General features: G+C 42.2%; 1 protein-coding gene across 2 annotated transcripts in view; it reads left to right on the forward strand.

Annotated features, from left to right (window-relative positions):
- The first annotated feature begins 866 nt into the window (after positions 1-866).
- Positions 867-15012, forward strand: part of MYO6 (myosin VI) — a 100829-nt gene continuing 86683 nt past the window's right edge. Inside the window, exon 1 of one of the 2 annotated variants that reach the window (XM_030267471.4) lies at positions 867-1002. The gene's annotated coding sequence lies outside the window, so the exon portion shown is untranslated. The remainder of the gene's footprint in view (positions 1003-15012) is intronic. The other variant, XM_030267476.4, reaches the window with a different exon arrangement.

Raw genomic sequence — 15012 nt, forward strand, 5'->3', positions numbered from 1 at the left:
GAAAACACAAGATTTTGAAGTATTAACTGGTTTGTTTCACTTTGTCAGCAAAAGACGTATGAACGAACCATCAGGTGGAGAACAAGGAGGCTTTGCACGTACAGTCGGGGTCATTGTGCTGCTCGTGAACCATTGTGGCGAGAAGCACGGTGCTACGGGAAAGCTGACAAACCAGCTGGCGACGCCAGGAATGAATCGTGGTAAAGCCAAGGGACAGGGAGGTGACGCAGAGCTGCGGCTCGGGAGGGGTGGCTGTGGGTAGCCCCAGCGGTGTGACAGCCCGGCCGAGCATGATGCAATGCCGGGCCGCTGTCCCCGAGCCGCAGCAGCGCTCCAGCCACAGGGGTGAATGGCTGGGTGAGGCACATGCCGGGGCAATCCCGCAGAGCCGAGGCTGCCCCGGCTGCCTCGCAGGAGTACAGGGGGCACAGGGCTGGGCAGGCCACGCTGTTCTGCCATTCGGCAGCGGGTGCCACCATCGCTGCTCCCAGCCCTGGATCATCCGCCCAGGCAGGACCCTGGGGACACGGCAGGGACGGCACGGGGCCGGGGCGAGCCTGGGAGAGGAACCGGGCTGACACAGTCTGACTTCCAAGCTTTGTGCAGCAGGAGAGCCGCCACCTGCTCGGCACCTTTCTTTATGGGGCGACGGTCAGTAATGACACTTTATGCAACCGCGTCGGTAAAAAATAAAGGAAGAGACCCAACTCACAAAATAACCATGGCCAGCCCCTCAGCACCACCTCTGCGCGGAGGGCTCGGTGCGGGGCCGGGGCTCCCGCCAGGCAAGCCCAGCGCGGAGAGAAGGCCGGGCCGGCCTCCCGAGCCGCCGCCCCGCCGGCGCTGCCCCCGCCCCCGGCCGGCCCTGTGGCGGTGACGTCCCGGGCCGGGCCGGGCCGTGCCGGGCGGCGGGGGCGGCGCAGAGCAGCGCAGCGGCGGCGGCGGCAGCAGGGTTGGCAGCGAGCGGGGCGCCGAGCGCAGCAGCACCACCTCCATCAGCAGGTAAGGACGCGGCCTCTCCGCCTCCGCCGCCCCTCCTACCCCCGGCGGGAGGCACCGGCCCTCCGGCCCGCCGCGGCTGCCCCCGGCTGCCCCTCTCGCCCGGGCAGGTGCGGGCCGGGCCCTCGGCGGGGAGCGCTCCGGCCAGCGCACCTCGGGACCGACCTGTGGAACCGGAGCTTAGAATCCCTCTGGAGTGTGCTTTACTTCCTTAAATTAGCTGTCATGGAAATTCTTTCCTTTGTGGGTTTGTTTGGGTTTTTTAAGTATCATCCTCTGTGAAATTCCAACCCTGCTGGGCTCCCCTCCTTGCTTCAGAAACACTTCTGTGCTGGTGGGATTGTCCTTGTAAGTGAAAATAAAATTTTTATAGCCTTTACTGACCAGACACAGTACGACTGGTAGTTCAGTGGAAAAACGTCTTCTGGAGTATTTCTGCTGAAGTACTTTTGCAGGCTGCGGTTTGGAGAGCAGCGGGTGTCACCGTGATGTACAACTAAAAACCAATACCCCGTTCTTCTGTCTTGCACCCGTTACTGAATAGGAAAGCTTGAAACAGTCTCCTTAATGGTCTAGAATACGACCCGCAGTGCAGCAAGTATACTGTTGGTGCTTGCCCAATACCTGGCTCTCATTTACTAGTTTTGAACTAGTAAATGCCACCAAGGCCTGTAGGATGGAGGTAGCTGAACTAATAGCTGGCTGCTTCTGTAAAAGGATGGTTGTCATCTGTTGTTTCAGCGAATACTGCTGACTGCCAGCCCTATTTTTACAAAGGTGCAGAGAAGTAGTACGTCGGGACTTGTGCCCTATGGTGCTCCCGGAGGGAACAGACCTTTGAGGCGACCTAATTCCTTACAGTTCAGTTGGCATCTCCGGGCTGCGGGGCGGCCTATGGACTGGGTTCACAGCCATCCGAGTACAAAGGTTGGCCGCGGGACTGAGTCTTCCTTCTTTTGCAAGTGTGACAAATTAACAGGGTGGAGATGAACTCGTGAGTTAAATGTCATCTGTGTTTTTTAACTTTATTTTTTAGTGAAAAAAAAGCGCCTAATAAAAATAGAAATATTTTAATTTTTTAAATGTTAATTATGAAAATTTAAAAGTATAGGCAAATGTCTTGCAGTATTTGTTTAAATATAATAAAATTGCTAACACACAAGTTAACTCTTAAATGTATGGTTCATAAAATAATTGCAAAAGAAAGATCTCAGTGTTGTTAAGATGGGACAGTAACTATCAGAATTATCAGAGCACAAGTCCCAAACTTTTGTGATGTTGCTTTTAATAACATAGAAATTAAGATTTTGCTTGACTGTGTTTTTAGTGGATGGGTTTTTAATGTGTCTCAGTTAATAAACTATTCAGTGAAGGCACAGTTATGCCTTTGACTATACAACTATAAAGCCAGCAATGCAAATATAAAGGCAGTAAACTTTCCTGCGAGGCTGAATAGCTTTCTGAATGAAAACCATGTCAGTATTTGCAGAAATGCTAAGTTGAACTAATTTCCCCACCCCCATTATTTCTAGTCAGATTCCTCTATAATCTGCACTAAGTACTGTGTCCTTCAGCCTCCGGCATTGCCATGTGCCTTTGTTTTGATAATGGGTCAGTATTTTGACCCATTAACAACAATGTTCTCATAAGGAGGGTGAAATAGTGCTTCCTTGTGCCTGGTCCGCCAGGGTGGAGGTGGCTTTGTGACCCAATCTAATTTTTGTGGTATTTGATAACACTGGTCTGAGGAAAGATTTCAGGTATTAGAAATTCTGACAGTCTTATTAGTGATGTGGCAAAGTTGAGGACAGACTAACTTTTTATCAGAGCAAAATGTGAAAGCATATGATTAAGCTGGCAGGTTCAAAATGAAAAGAAGTGGTGTGTTTTTGGTTTTGACCCAATGTGTGGTTAGTTAAGCTTTGGAAATCCTTTCTGAAGCATGTGGGTATTGAAAGTTTACAGGGACTTGAAAAGCAGCCGGACAAATTAATGGAAGAAAAACCCACTAAGGCTAACTTGTGTGGAGTACCTGAAGTAGCTCAGGGAGTCACCAAGCTGAGCATAGTGCTGGGATAATAGGTTGGGAAAGTACTGTCAATTCTTTATCAAATGTATATATTAATTTCAGGCATTGACATAGTGCAGACAACAGACCTGCTGTCAGACCCAGTAGGGCTGCTCTTAGGAAAATTGTTCAACTGAAGTAAGTTTTTGAGAACAGCTGAACCAAAGGGACAAGGTCGAGAGATAACAACTCTAAGTGATAACTCTCAGGAAATGATTATGAGTCACCATCAAACATCAGTTTAAGTGGTGCTGGGGGCAGTTCTGGCACCTTTATACTTGTTGACATGGATATCTTTGATCAAAAGAATTAGCACAAAATATGAAGGAGACTGAGCTTTCAGACTGTGTTTTTGATGCTCTGCTTTGGAGAACAAGAGGTTTCTGATAAGTTTGAAGGCAGTATTTGAGTACAAGATACTATTTTCAGGAAGAAGATCCCATAATGCAGATGGGTAAAGTCGACTTGGCAGCAGTGCCATGGAAGCAGATCTGAGGGTTACGTGGGATCACAAGAAGCACAGGGATGCAGTACTATTGAAGTTCAGCATTTGGCTTTTTCTACTAGTTCAGCTTAAGTTAACAGAATAATGTGTCCGGTTTTGGCCACAGGCTGTTAAGGAATATATATGTTTGGAAGGTATGTTCCACAAATCTAGGCAAGCTCATTTCCAGCAGAAAGAAATTAGATGAGGGGACAGGAAGATGCTAGGGTATTAAATTTAGTGAGAAGTGGTTTGTGTTTTTCTATCAGTGACTGTACTGAAAAAGATGAAACTAGTTTACACCAAAGACTCAATGAAGTTCTTAAAATCTGTTATGCCTTAAGGAAAACTGAAAGAAACAAAGTTGTGCAATCTCATTTCTGCAAAGGTTTTTGAAAGTCAAATAGGATTTGTGTTAAGGATAAATTAAAAGCATGCCTCAAAACTGTTTTACTTGTTCTTATGCAGGGGCTTGAGCTTGATGATTTCTTCAGGTGCTGTCTATATTCGGGGTTGAGCTTATGTGGAAAAAAAGCAATTTCAGTCCTCAAAAGATGAACAGTTTCTCTGATAAGTCCTATAATCTTTCAGTTGCTGGTCATCTCATGTTACAGCTTAAGGCATTTGGTTTTAAAATAATTAGTGTTGAGGCAAACTACTGCATTTGACAGCAAAATGTTGTGGTTTAGGAGTATAGCCTGTAATACTGTAGGAAATGTAGGTGTACAACCATACTGTGTTTTAAACCAGGAAAATCAGAGGGATAAAACCTGAGGTATTCATTATCTACTCTAGAGTATACTGCATGTGGCTTCATAACTTTTGTCCTAGTTGTCCTAGTGTTACAACATCCTTGGGTCTGCAACACTTTAAAAAAGGACTTTTTAAACACCTAATTAAAAAAAAAAAAACAACTTGCCAGTATCATATGTGTCTCATTTTGTATCCACTTTTTAAATTATGAGAAGGCATTTTAAAATGGCAACATTTTAAAATAGCTTGCTATCTATTTAAGTTTCTACTTTGTTATTTTTTTGGAATGACTGACTGTTGTAGGTTTGTAGTAAATACTAGTGACAGAGACTTGTGTTTCTGGAGCACTGATAGATACTGTATCAATATAAAGAACACAGAAAATTGTAGTTTTTAAACTGATGGCTGTAGATAAATCTTCCCCTCTCCACTGAAAAACCCCCAAAACCCAGCAGTTTTGCAAAGCTGAATGAGAAGCATCAGCAGCCTTCATGGTTTTTACTGAGGCTCTGATGTTAAGAAAAGGACAGATAAATCCGTGGACACTTTAAGTAATGGCCATATAAATTTAATATATGTGTTTTATCAAGAAAAGCATGCTAAAGCTGTCTTTTGATAGGTGCCCATCTTAGAAAAAACTACTCAAAAAAACGGATTTAGCCAAAGCAAGTTCTTGTTGAACTGTGTGCAGAAACAGAGCAGAGGGTTATGAGGCTGAGGAGGGCTGGGTTGGTTTGGTCCTGCCGCTGTGTCATGGTGCTGCAGCTCCAAGGCAACGCCTGTTGCCATCTCTGGACAGCATAGCCTGGCCTTGAAAAACTGATTTTGGACTCCTTGGTGCACCTATACATGCTAACTTCTTCCTGCTGAAAAGGGAGTTGCAGCCAGATGACATTTAACCTGCAGATACAGTGCTGGCTACTGCTCCCGTAGGCATTTAGCTCTGCGAGCTAAATTGCAGCTACTGTCAGCAGCAGGGCATGCATGAACGCTTGATTAAGTGTGGGTTGGTGTCTGGCTGCTGTGGCTGTGCTGCGAGTCATGCCCAGGCATTGTGCCACTGAAGCATTTCTTTCAAGCCAAGGGACCTTCCTTGTAGGGTGAATGCTTCTTCTTCCTCTGCAAGTGTGTGGATGAAGGGCAGTTTCTGCTTGCTCCAGGGAATGAGAGATGGACGAGGCATCTGGAATGAAACTTCACTTTTTGTATGCACAGCCTGCAGCACTGCTGCTGTGCAGAATGTGGCCAGTCTCCAAACTGGAATCTGGTCCTGGCAGTGCCAAATGGAGGTGCCATGAGCACTACCAGATCTGAGGTGGCCACATTTGTATATGCATCTTTTAGGACTTGATCTACTCTCAGAGAAATTAAAGAGAAATTCTCAGTCTTGAGCTGAAAGTCTGAATGAACCCTGGTTTTGTAAATGCTCAACAGAAGGCCTTATTTATCATAAAATATTTTTTTTTCTTTTTTAAGCAATATATCTTAAGAGAGCTTGCTGAATTTATTTTGCAAAGGTAGTTAAACAGACAAATTAAGGGTATTATTTACATAGTGGAAAATTGTTTCATGAGCAAATTTGTTTTCCTTGTAATTAACAAGACTTAGCGGACAGATTTCAAATTCATGAAGGGAAAAAAAAAGAGAAGTAGAGAATTTACAAAGCCAGTTGTTCACAAAAATCTCTTCCATATTAGCAAGATCTCTGGCTGTGTTTCACAAAGATATCAGGAGCCTTCTGAATTATAGCTAAATGTTTCTATGAATCCTTCAGGCCTGAGCTGAAGCCACAGAAATATTGTTGCTTTTTGCGTTGTGAGCAAGCTCAGATTTGCATAGTCCAGAGCTCCATCCCTCTTATCTGCTCTATTGTCTTTGTTGCCATGTACTCAGCAAGGATTTGATCATGCCAGGTGCATTCTCAGTGTTCCAGATCCAAAGGAGCCCAGCTATAAGGTTATCACCTTATAGTAGCCAATTATCACCTGTAGTAGCCATGTTTAGGAAGAAGCGGTCTCTGTGAGAATGGCATGTCCTTCTCCAGTCCTTAGGTGTGCTCTGTGCAGGAGATCATGCCTATGGTGGGCTGATGGCACCCCTTCCAAGTTCACATCTGTGCTTTGCTCTTTCCTGATTTCTTTAAGTGCAGTCCATCACAGCTGCTCTGTAGTGGGGAAATTGATAGCAATAAAACTCTTTCACCAAGTCCTCGGTGCCAAAGATAGGCAGTTTTGCTGTGTCTCCTTTTGCCTTGTCAGGGTGGGCTGTGTGCACCAAACCTGCTTATCGTGGCACTCTGCTTGTTTGAGGGGAGGCATTGGAGGTTTTGGGGGAGGATGCTCTGTAGATGCTCATCCAATTCAAGGTTTAGCCGTGCACAGTGAGCTTTTGTGATGTTGGCTTTGCTTATGTCATGCAAACTTTCCAGAACAGGGAGCAGAGCATTCAGGAATGAAGAATCTGACAAACATTTTTGATTACTTCAATTTTAACAATTCTGTTGGGTTGCAGTTTTGTAAGCAGGTGGGCTGAGGTAATTGACTAGTGCACCCTGAAAGGAGAAAATCTTAGTGGCTGCATCTTCTTGTCCTTCCCAGTAGTGTGGATGTTCATGGGGCTCCTTCACACCCCAGTGCAAATGGCTGGCTCTGCAGAAAGCAAAAAATCCCATCGCCTTTCTCTTTTGCACCTATTTTGCAGTCTCTTAGACCTGTGTAACCTTCATTGCCTTTACCAAAAGTTAAGACAAATGCCTCCAGAGCCCTTTGCAGAGAAAAATAGAGACATAAAGAGTATATGTAGGGAAATTTAATAGAATCATAGAATTACAGAAGGGTCTGGGTCAGAAAAGACCCTAAAGATGATCTAGTTCCAACCCCCTGCTGTGGGCAGGGGCACCCAGGCAGAGTCATACACAAGGGCAGAGTCATAGAGTAGGAATAGGAGAGGATCGTAAAAGATCATGGACTTCAGAGGGCCCTAGGATTATATGTACTTTTATTACTGTGTAAAGATAAAAACACTTGGGTTTAGTACATGTGGTGGTTTGGGGGCTAAGAATGAGTCTATTTTGTGGTTTTAGGGGTGAGTTTTTTTGTTGATTTTTTTTTTTTTTTTTTTGGTTACCTGGAATCCTTTACAAAGATAGATAAACTACTGATGATATAAATTTTTGTCTCATTTTCTAGGCTCCTATTGAGTTATTTTTTCAGTGTTTGCTGATTGCTTTAAAGCCTTGGCAGTGTTCATGCAGGCAGCCTTTATGGCAGGTGCTTGTGTACACAAATGGCATTCTGCAGTGAATTCTATCTCTCTGCTGTACAGCAAGGAGTGTTACTTATGTGGACATGCCAGGGATGATGCTCTTTCTCCTTCTCTTATACTTGCTGGCTTGCTTTTCAATGAGTGTACTGCTGGGCCTGTCAGTCTTCCTGTTTTGATTTTTTTTCCAAAATAAAGCATCTAATGTTTTTTACAGATTTTAGTAGCTGATGTTCTTTTGGCCGTGGTTAAGAGCATTGCTTCAAATTTCAAAGTTCTTGGGAAACAGAAGAGAGGTGGGCTATCATAGTTGTTGAATTGGAGTTTTTGGGAACAAAGCTCTCCTGTATATTCTGTATGCGTGGTTTTGCAGACAGTGGGATGATCTCTGTCTTCGGTTGTCATCCCATTACAATACTCTTTCATCTTCTCAAACACCTGAAAGTAGTATGGTCAGACACTTAATCTTGGATTATTTGGACCTTGAGATAGTGTTTGGTTCACTGCATGAATATCCTCTTAAATTTTTTTCTCTTTGGGTGTTTGGACATGCACTATGGGCTTTTGAAAAAAATCTTACACCTTAGTATCATTTATTCAAGAACAAATTTTAAACTTTGTTTAGGTGGGGGATGTTTTTTGAAATACCTTTTGTGTCATATTCTGATGGTAATCTGTAACAAATTTTAGATCTTGTTTTGTGTTTTGCTGTAAAGTTCTACATCCGCTCAAAGGAAAAAGATTATTTCTTTTTAACCCTGGGAGAGGAATCTTAGCCATGAAGTTTCTTAGCCTTTTATCATGCTGTACAAGTCATGTCTTGCTCAAAAGGTCAACACCCACAGAACATGTTTTTTTACAGTTCAGTGGTCTAAGTAGCTGCTTTTCTTGTGGCTGAAGGAACCTTTCCTATTATCAATGAACATGCAGTCTTTTGATGATACAACATCTGATGCTATGGGTATTTCTGGGTTATGTGCTAAATTATATATATTCAACACCAAAGCAGCAATGACAAACACAAATAATGTGTTGACCATATGCTCTTGCAGATTATTCTCTTTCAGCTTAATTCCTTGCAGCTTTTTCCAGTTTTGCATACATGTATGTATTTTTGTGAAATATTACATTAGATTTCTTTTAACTTCAAACTAAAAATAGTTTATTTTAGCAGCCATTGGAGTTTAGCTTCTTTGTTTCTGTTGCCACAGAGTTCTGTGTCTGTTCATGTAGTAGTCAGCCTAGCAAGGGTTATAATATACAAAGTTGGTTCATAGAATTTTTTTTTTTAAGTTGCCCTTTGCAGCTTCAGTTACAGTCTGGGATCAGTTACTGATCTCTTTAGAAAGAGTTTGGGGTTTTTTGTAATGCCTTAAAAAAATGCATTTATATTATTTCCTGATTTTTTGTTTGTTTTTGCTTAATTTGGGATTTTGAGTGAATAATAAGTACTGATTACTTGAGTACATAGGATAGAAGTGAAAATTTATATGGTTTAAAAAAACCCAAAGCAGCTGTTTGAGATGAGTTGTTTTCAGTATTAATCCTGATCTCTTTACAAATTCCTTTGGGAGAGAAGAGGGCAGACAAAAGGCACTTCATATCACTGGCATGTTTGCTGAGTGACTGCTGCTTTAGCCCAAGGGAGGAGGTGGAAGCAGGGGAACAGGAAACTACCAGGAAGAGGAAGAGTATTTTGAGGTAAGCACCTTCTTAAGAAACACATGAAGGCTGAAGGGTGATGCCTAGGTGGGTCTGAGGAGCTGAGAGGACCAAAGAGACTCCAGCAAGATGTAACACTTGAAGATTGTAGTAGAAGAAAAATGCTGTTTTGCCTGTGTAAGAAATAGCTACTCATTTTTCACAAATTTAGAAAGTTTTGTTAAACCTTACCAAAAATACAACAGAAGACTGAATAGAGAAAATATTACAGTGCCAGGGAGCAAAGCATTTTCCCCACCATGTATTCACCCACACAATGGAGGTTTCACCTTTTAACCCTTTAGCCCCTCCCAAAATTCTGTCCATCGACTCTTTCTTCACTGTCCTGTGGTGGTGCTTACTTTCTCAAATCCTGATTGGATGTCAGATGTCACCATAGTGACAAGCCGACCCTCCCAAATATCCCAACCCTGTCTGTCCCTTGATAACAACACAGAGGGTAAAACATAACTATAAATCTATAAAACTTTTCTTAACCTATACGTGGTATTTGTCTGTTAATTGTGAGAGTCAATCATCGCATTACTCATCTGTCACAGCTGCTTTTGTGCAAAAGAGGTTAGCATCGGGGGCTGCCCTTCCTACCTTGCCTGGGCAGGACTTTGAAGCCATGTTTTCCTCATCAAATGTAAGATGCTGCCTGATCCCTGTACATGTCCAGGCACTGACCCTGGGTGTGCCTCCTGTGGGTGTAAGACCGCGAGACCTTGCAATTTGGGCTAAGTATTTCACCCCAAGACAGGTAAAGATTTTGGAGTGAGATCTGAAGGTATGCAAAGGTGTGGTTAGTGGTAATTAATGAAAGCTAATTGGCTTATGTTTTTCTAGGACTCAGCATGTTCTTTCTAGCAGCTTCTTGTTTCCATTGGTCATCTTGTTGGAAATGTCCAAGTAGTTTTTGGGGAATCCAGGTGAGACAGGAGCCTTCTCAAAAGGAGCTGTTACTTCTTCCACTGTACATACTTAAGGGATAAATTTGAATGGGCAAGGTGCAGCTGTGCATGAGACTGCTGTAGCTTTGTTTTGTTCAGTTTGATCAGCTGCTTAATTTTAAATTCATGACCTAATTTTTTGTGCAACATTTTATAGGCAGGCAAACCCACAAAACTCTAACCAGTAATCTCCAGTCTGACAATGAAGAAGGCACATCTGTGTGAGGACTTTCTTCCTACATGTTCAATTTTATTTTGTAAGGAAAAGCTGTGTAACTTGCACACATGTAAAGACAGAGGAGAACTGAGTTGAATGTAAAGTAATAGCTGTATTTTAAGAAAAAACAATTTTATGTTGTGAAAAATTAACCTAGTATTATTAGCAAGCATTTGAACCATGTTTGCTGATTGGTGAGTTTGCTGTTTGTTTTTGAAGATTGTCTTTTAGCAGACTTCAAGTTACTACTGTTGAAAAACAAGGATGTATTTTCCCCTTTTTTCTGACAAATCACTTCTCTCAATCATCTCCTGCAAATGTTCGAACTATGCTGTATTTCTAGCATGAGCTAAAAGATTGTACTAATACGTAGGGAAGTGAAGGAAAACTATTGTGCCTTCTCTCTTGTCAAAGTTTTTGCATCTGTTTCAATAGTAACCAGAAGAAAATGCTGAAGGAGAATGAGGGGTTTTTTAAAGTCTTCCTTTAGCTGAGGAGAATTTCCCCTTTTTTAGGTACCAGGCTGTCTTCCAAGGACTTGCACTCAGCTGGGACAGGAATGGCATGGTGTGGAGCTTGGGCACTGCAGGTTATAGCAAGTAATGGGATGCAGACCTTGGTTCAGTGATAGCTGATATCACATCTTTCCGCTGTTGAATGTAATGGCAGTCAAATTTTGACCCAGATGCATATGATAGCATTCATTTGGAGTTCAGCAGAGTGTAGAACATAATGAATGCTCCAGTGGATGTTGTTAGCATGTCACCTGGATTGGCTTTCTGGGTTGCATCGTGTGTTTCCAGTCATTATTCTGCCTGGATCGCTGTGGTGCAATCTGGATCCTTGGTGGTGCTTCATGTGCTGATACTTTTTGACAGCTTCACAATGTGTCTCCCTCTGGATCAGACTTCTTTTTTCAGGATCAGCTTCTGCCCCTAAAGAATCTCTGTGTAAGTTATTCCCAGGACACATGCCTTTTTTTTTTTTTTTTTTTTAATTTTTTTACACTACTTCCAGGATATCCTGCCTTTTGTGTTTCACAACTTGCTGGCAATGGGAAGGATTTGCATGGCGTCAGTCCTACAGATGAGCTTGCAGCTTCGCATGCTCTTTGTCGACTGCTTATACCAAGACAGATTGCAAATGGAGTTTGTACAATCGAGCAAGTAAAACTGGCTGCATCAGTGTGGTTTCCTGAGGATGAAAGAGATGCTGGCTTTTACTTTACTTATCAGCCAGGCTTGGTGTCTAGTCAAAAAGGTAGTGGAGAGATGCAGGGCAGAACATCTGGTAGAAGCAGAATTTGAAGACTGGGAAAATAGTTTAATCAAAATTAAAATCTTCTTCTTCTTTGTTTTCTGCCTTCCCTAGTGGAGAATGACCAGTGTCATACCAGTTAGCACTGGATTGGAAATGGCTGTAAGTACTTGAAAGCTGTCAACCTACAGTTAACCCTGCTCATCAGGCTGAGGTTTGGAGAGTGATGTGGAGGGCACATTTGCTGCAGGGAGCAATCCTGTCATGGCAAGCTTTGCTCATGTGTGCCCAGCATTTCCCGGGAAGCCCTGCAGTAGAACGTGCTGGCTCTCCATGCGAGCGAGCAGGAAGGAATATTTTGTGTTGTTGCAGGCTATCGTGAGTTGTTGCTCTGCTGGGACTCCTTTGACTTTTTGCAGTGGTCCTTGCACCAGATGATAACGTGCTGAGCTTGTTCTGGTCAGCAAAGCTCCTTGTCACCATGACAAGAGCACCTTCACAAAGAAGGCCCTATGCCTTTTACCTCCTAAAATGCATGTGGATTCACTACATTCCTGGATCAAAGTAACAGTCGGTCTTCCTGTTTTGAAAAAAACGGAAGTGGGGAGAATACTGTTGCTTTGAGATGAACATCTGCTTTTCAGGCTAATTTTAGGTGCAGCTTAATGTGTAAGGAGGAGGCAGAAGGGCTGGACAAGGGGGCATCCAAAATTATGAATGCTGGTGTTGAGCAGGATGGTGTAGGCAGAAGCAGCCACATGGGAAAGCATGATCTGGAGCAGTGGCTGCTGAGCTGGGTGCATGCTGGAAAGGGAAGGCTGAGCAGATGTGACTGATCTTCCAGGGAGAGCCTTGCTGGTTGGGCTCAGAGGCTCAGCACAGGGCAGAATTAGCACAGCTCCACTGACAAAATGGGCAGCTGTGGGCATCTTCTGTTCCCCAAAACAAAAAGCAGTCCGAAATATAGCAAGGAGTTTTTTAGAATACAGTTTTAACTCTAAATGAGAGTTTCTGTCTAGAAATAAACTTTTTCCTTTTTTAAGGCATTTTGAAGCTGGGAGAAAAGATAAACTAAGGAATACCTAGAGAAAGGGGAGAAGCCAAGTATCAAAGACGATACTACAATCAAAGCTTTTTATTCCACTGCTACAATAGAAGAGCAGGTCAGGCAAAAAAATCAGCTGTCTGTTCTATACCTCCCCGGTACTTTTCAGTATAAATCTAGTTCAAGACACCTTCAGTGGTAGAAGCTTACAGGAAAGCTACTGTAGTTATTAGAGCACTTCCTGGGTGGCTCAGCCTTCATCTCTGAAGCCACACCTGGTGTATTAGGGTTTCCTGTGCTGTTATTTCTTTTACGCTGGACACGTTCCCAGAATTCTGTCAAAAGCTTCTGTATCAAAGGAGGATCATCCCACAGCACAAGCTGCTGAATGCGTGGAGAAACTAGGTAAACTGTAGCATCCAGTAAAACTTGAATGAGTTTTATAGAGTGGAAGCTGAAAAAGCAAATGCTTTTTTTATAACCTTTGAAATATAATTGTGTTTCTGTCTTGTACTTAATGTCAGCAACTTTTGCTAACTTGTCACTTCTAAAAAAAAAGTTTATTATTTCTTAACAGACATGCAGTGATATTTTTATTTCAGGAAATTTAGATTTGTATTCTTCACAGGTCACAACACTGGGAAGTTAGCCAGCATGTTTCACCCTTGTGTATGAAGGCAGCATAGAAACTGGACGTGTAGGCATTTGAGAAGGCATTTGATTAATCTTGTTTCCTTTATTGTTCCCAAGTTATTGGAGTTATTCAAGAGGTATGCATTTTTTTGAAGTTAGAGTAAGCCATAATAGCCAGCAAGTTCTTTTCATTAATCACCCAAGTAAAGAAGAAACTCTGGAAGTTGTGAAAATCCTCTGAACAGAACATTGATACCAAAATGCAATGGTTTTTATTGTCCTTTATTTAATAACAGAAATAGGTTTTATTATGTTTTTTATTTATTAACAGAAATAATAAGAGAATTCTTCAGACTTTGTGTCCTTCAGTCAATAAAAGGAAGCACATACCTCCCTGTAATTGAAGTCAGGTATGCTATTGTGGAGGGTGGAACAAGACTCTGTAAAGAGAGGTGGAGTCTCCATTAAGTGGTGTGATGGGTACTGATTCATATGTTGATGAATTTTGTAAAATAGGTCTGTTGGTTGATTGTGTTTTGGTTTGGCTTTTTCTTTAGTTCAGTGGGTTGAAAGTTGTATCATTGGGCTGCTCAGTACTACATTTTGCTCTTTTTGAATTCAGTTGTTCTTGAGTTCTTGCCTCAAGACTTCGTGTAGGTCACTGGGAGGAGGCTGAACCCCATGTGATTGTTGCTGTCTCAGTACCAAAGGAACTGGAGTTTTCTGGGTTCCCTGAGGAAGCACCTGACTTGTAATAATTCTCCAGGATCTTCATGGTACTTACGTTCTACACAATTGTTTCTTTTACACTCTTTTGAATTGTTTCTAAGATGACCGTAGAAGATCTCTAATCATATGATGATGTGAAACAACTGTATTTAAAAACTTCTAGTTTTTCAGTTCCAATGAATAATTCAAACCCAAAACCTCATCCTGAAGGAGGACTTTTTACTCTAGAAAAGAAATACAGGAAATCTATGAGGAGTTTACTATTAGCTTCCCCCTGCCCATCCAAGATAGCTCTCAGGTGAAGAAATATCCATCATGAAAGCAGATTTGAAACATTTCTATTTGCAAGGAGGAATTTGAATTAATCATATCTAACTTTTGTATTGAATTCCTGATCACTGTAGCTTAAGCTCCCATGGAGCTCAAATTTTGGGTGAAAGAAAATATATGGGGAAAAAAAAAAATCTATCTGAAATAATAAAAAAAAATTATATATTTGCTGGAATATAGGAAGTGCTGAAGACTTCCAGACTGGAGTTCTCAATAGAATACTTGAGTGAACTTGGCTTGCTGCACTGTAGACCACAGGTCCAGGAAGCTGAAGAGGGTGCTTTGTAAAGGCTTGAGAAGGGGAGCAACAGGTTGTCTTGTTGTGGGTCCACTGATGATAAGTTTCACATGACCTCACAGTCTTTCCTTCAATAGCAGTACAGTTTCTTCTGCATTGTATTCCTTGTCTTTAAAAAACTAGCTATATATTAGTTTTCTATGAAAAAAAATCAAAAACTGTTTTGTGGTTTGCTATTTTGTAATCATCAGGGTGAGGGTCTTGCTTGTAATCAGGAATATGTCAATTAAATGTTTTTAACCTGAGGACTTTACATGTGACTTTTGGAACTATTTTCTAGGCTT

The sequence above is a fragment of the Taeniopygia guttata genome, chromosome 3 (assembly GCF_048771995.1).
Source record: "Taeniopygia guttata chromosome 3, bTaeGut7.mat, whole genome shotgun sequence".
Lineage (NCBI taxonomy): Eukaryota > Metazoa > Chordata > Aves > Passeriformes > Estrildidae > Taeniopygia > Taeniopygia guttata.